We start from the raw sequence: 4,933 nt of genomic DNA on the forward strand, positions 1-4,933 counted from the left end.
CAGTGTTTATTGCAGCATTAGTAACTGTAGTAAAAAAATGGAAACACCCCATGTATCCATCAGTAGAGGAATGCATAAGCCAAATGTTGTATATACATATAATGGAATATTATTAAGCCTTAAAGAGGAATGGATTCTAATGCACAGACAAACCTTGGAAACACTGCTTTAAGTGAAATAAATCATACATAAAAGGACAATTATTGTATGATTCTATTCAGTGAAATATCTAGAATAGGCAAATTCATGGAGACGGAAAGTAAATTAAAGATTACTAGGAGTTTTTTTGCTAGGCAGGAAGGGCGGGCAAAGGAATGCCTGTCGAAACAGCTTGGGAAAATGGCCATGGAGACGCTGGAGAGGGTCCTCAGTTACCAGGATGACAAAGAGCAGGGCCGGACTGAAAAGGTCCTGGATGCCCTGTCCTGTAGTTTCAATATCAGATTGAAATGGTTTGGCAGATCCTTTGTATGCAGCATTTCTTTTTTGTTATTGTTGTTTTATCCTTGGAACTGGATTGCTATTCCTTTCTGGTGGCATAAAACTTTTTGTATTGTTTTATACCCTAGGAAGAATTGCTGCATTGACCAGTGTGAACTTTTCACTGGGCTCTGTGAAGCAACTGAAGAAAATGTTTGAAACAAGATTCCTTGCAACAGATATTATCATTATTTTTCATATTCACCTGTGTGCTTCTCGTTAGCGACATAGGAAGAGACTGGCCTCATTGTTCTGCATGTTGCTGGTCTTGTGAATGGCCTGATGGAGTCTATGATGTACTCCATATGCAAGAGATACAGAAATTAAATGCAGTTCTGTTCAAAGTTGAAAGTCCAAAACTCTGCAAAAAGAGCATTTGAAAATTAATGCTGTGGTTTTGGTGAAGAATGCTTTTCCTGATAAAATAATCATTCCAAAAACAACTGTAGTAACAATTTAAGACCTTTTGTATTCTGGTAAAAACTACATGCTTGTATAAACTGTTAAATGCTTATAACTTTAAATTCATATGAGTCATTACTATGCCCTTCCAAAGACAAGGAGATTTTAATCATTGCCAATTGTAAATTATTTTCAGCCATTTTTTTAGTCTTTTCAAAACAGCTTTGGGATGTGAATAATTAAGCATGGACCTGTACTGAAAGACATATTCAGCTTTTTTTTTTTTTGATCTTTTAAAATGTGAACATTTTAAAAACAATTAAAAAAAACGCTTTCTGTGAAAGTTTAAACTTTAACCTAAGATTGCTTATTGTATGGGGGCACCTGGGTGGCTCAGTTGGTTAAGTGTCCAACTCTTGATTTCAGCTCAGGTCATGATCTCACAGCTGTGAGATCTATCACCACGTCAGGCTGAGCGGAAGCCTGCTTGGGATTCTTTCTCCCTCTCTGCTCCTCCCCCTCTCATTCTCTCTCTCTCTCTCTCTCTCTCTCTCCCAAAATAAATAAACATCAAAAATTTTTAAAAATATTGCTTATTGTACATAATAAAAATATTTTTTTATAATTTAAAAAAATTTGTTAATATATGAAATTTATTGTCAAATTGGTTTCCATACAACACCCAGTGCTCACCCCAAAAGATGCCCTCTTCAATACCCATCACCCACCCTCCCCTCCCTCCCACCCCCCATCAACCCTCAGTTTGTTCTCAGTTTTTAACAGTCTCCTATGCTTTGGCTCTCTCCCACTCTAACCTCTTTTTTTTTTTTTTTTCCTTCCCCTCCCCTATGGGTTTCTGTTAAGTTTCTCAGGATCCACATAAGAGTGAAAACATATGGTATCTGTCTTTCTCTGTATGGCTTATTTCACTTAGCATCACACTCTCCAGTTCCATCCACGTTGCTACAAAGGGCCAGATTTCGTTCTTTCTCATTACTATGTAGTACTCCATTGTGTATATAAACCACAATTTCTTTATCCATTCATCAGTTGATGGACATTTAGGCTCTTTCCATAATGTGGCTATTGTTGAGAGTGCTGCTATAAACATTGGGGTACAAGTGCCCCTATGCATCAGTACTCCTGTATCCCTTGGGTAAATTCCTAGCAGTGCTATTGCTGGGTCATAGGGTAGGTCTATTTTTAATTTTTTGAGGAACCTCCACACTGTTTTCCAGAGTGGCTGCACCAGTTTGCATTCCCACCAACAGTGCAAGAGGGTTCCTCTTTCTCCACATCCTCTCCAGCATCTATAGTCTCCTGATTTGTTTATTTTGGCCACTCTGACTGGCATGAGGTGATATCTGAGTGTGGTTTTGATTTGTATTTCCCTGATGAGGAGCGACGTTGAGCATCTTTTCATGTGCCTGTTGGCCATCTGGATGTCCTAACCCTTTGTCCAATATGCCATTTGCAAATATCTTTTCCCATCCCGTTGGTTGCTTTTTAGTTTTGTTGATTGTTTCCTTTGCAGTGCAGAAGCTTTTTATCTTCATGAGGTCCCAATAGTTCATTTTTGCTTTTAATTCCCTTGCCTTTGGGGATGTGTCAAGTAAGAAATTGCTACGGCTGAGGTCAGAGAGGTCTTTTCCTGCTTTCTCCTCTAGGGTTTGGATGGTTTCCTGTCTCACATTCAGGTCCTTCATCCATTTTGAGTTTATTTTTGTAAATGGTGTGAGAAAGTGGTCTAGTTTCAACCTTCTGCATGTTGCTGTCCAGTTCTCCCAGCACCATTTGTTAAAGAGACTGTCTTTTTTCCATTGGATATGCTTTCCTGCTTTGTCAAAGATTAGTTGACCATACTTTTGTGGGTCTAGTTCTGGGGTTTCTATTCTATTCCATTGGTCTATGTGTCTGTTTTTGTGGTAATACCATGCTGTCTTGATTACAGCTTTGTAGTAGAGGCTAAAGTCTGGGATTGTGATGCCTCCTGCTTTGGTCTTCTTCTTCAAAATTACTTTGGCTATTCGGGGCCTTTTGTGGTTCCATATGAATTTTAGGATTGCTTGTTCTAGCTTTGAGAAGAATGCTGGTGCAATTTTGATTGGGATTGCATTGAATGAAGTTTTTATAATTTTTAAATAAACCCACAGTTACAAATAAAGTTTACTAGGGGATAAAGGAAGGGACGAATGAGGATTTATTGTTTAATGTTTTTAGAGTTTCTGTTTGGAATGATGAAAAAGGTTTTGAATTAGTTAATAGTGATGGTTGCACAACATTGAGGGCAATTAATGCCACTGTACTGTATACTTAACAATGGTTACTATTGAAAAAAAATCAATGGAAGTAGATACAGAGAAATAAGCAAAGGTAGGTTAAGTTGCAAAGGTGAGAAGTGCTAACAATTACATAGTGTTTACTATATTCTGGGCTCTTTTAGGTGGTTTTATATATGTTAACTCACTCAATCCTCACAACATTATTTTCCTTGTAACTATGAGAAAACGAGGCTCAGAAAGTTTAAGTAATTTGTGAGTGTCAAGTAACTAGTGGATAGAAAAGCCAAGATTTGAACCCAGGCAGTTTGTCTCTAAAAACCATGCTTTGGTAAAATCATGCTTGCATTTTAACCATGCATTACTATTTCTGCCCATTATTTGGTTAGGTGCTGAATGAGGAGAATGAACCTAAGACTGTGAGAAGCAAGAGACTAGGAGAAATCAGTCTATTTTTTGGTCACTCTGGTCTCATAAGACCATAAACTTTACAAATAAATCTCTCTCTCTCTCTCTCTCTCTCTCTCTCTCTTACAAATCTAATTCTTAATTGACAAATTTTATATCCTTTTGGTGTTCATACTGCCTTCCCAAGTGATTTCTTAGAAAGTAGTAGGATATGATGACCCTTTAATCTGATGGAGTCATTGAATACCTGCTCTGCACATTTTTTTTTTAGCAATTGATAATCAACTTATTAAAACAGATGATATTTTTCAGCTTTATTGAGATATAATTGACACATGAAATTATAGCCATTTAAAGACCACAAGGTGATGGTTTGATACACGTATACATTGTGAAAGGATTCCTTTATCAAGTCAATTAATACATCCATCACCCCACATATTGCTTTTTCCTCTTTTTTTGGTGAACACATTTAAGTTTTACTCTCTCACCAATTACAGTTAAACAACAGAGTGTTACCCACTATATAGTCACCATGTTATATATTAGGTCCTCAGACTTTACTCATCTTATAGGTGAACTATAACTTTTATCAACTCCAACCTCTACCTGTTTCTTCCACCCCACAGCCCCTCGAAACTATTGGTTTACTCTCTGCTTCAGTAAGTTTGACATTTTTTTAGAATATACATGTAAGTGATACCAGGCAGTGTTTATGTTTCTCTGTCTGGATAATCTTGCTTACCTTAACATCCTCCAGTTCATCTATGTTGTTGCAAATGATAGGATTTCCTTTTTTTAAAGGGTGAATAATATTCTATTGTATATATGTACAGCATTTTCTTGGTCTGTTCTCTTGTTGATGGACACTTAGTTTTTTGCCAAATTTTGGCTATTGTGAATAATGCTCTGACAAACAGGAGTTGAGATCTATCTTTGAGATAATTATTTCATTTTCTTTGGAAAATGACACTTGAACAACACAAGGGTGAGGGGCCGGTCCCCAGGGAGTCAAAAATCCACATATAACTTTTGACTCCCCAAAAACTTAACTACAAGTAGCCTACTGTTGACCGGAAGCAGAAAACAGTTGATTAACACATATTTTCTGTGTTATATGTACTATTTACTGTAGTATTACAATAAAGTAAGCTAGAGAAAGGAAAATGTTATTGAGAAAATCATAAGGAAGAGAAAAATGCATTTATAGTACTATAGTTATTGAAAAAAATCTGTACATAAGTAAACATGTGCAGTTCAAACCTATGTCATTCAATGATCAACTCTGTTATCTAGAAGTGAGATTGCTGGATCAAATGTCGTAGTTCTATTTTTAATTTTCTGAATAAACTCCATACTGTTTT

At 36.6% G+C, this 4,933-nt stretch overlaps 1 pseudogene; it reads left to right on the forward strand.

Annotated features, from left to right (window-relative positions):
- The first annotated feature begins 345 nt into the window (after positions 1–345).
- Positions 346–829, forward strand: LOC115506070 (annotated as a pseudogene).
- Positions 830–4,933: the final 4,104 nt, after the last annotated feature.

This window comes from Lynx canadensis, chromosome F2 (genome assembly GCF_007474595.2).
Source record: "Lynx canadensis isolate LIC74 chromosome F2, mLynCan4.pri.v2, whole genome shotgun sequence".
NCBI lineage: Eukaryota > Metazoa > Chordata > Mammalia > Carnivora > Felidae > Lynx > Lynx canadensis.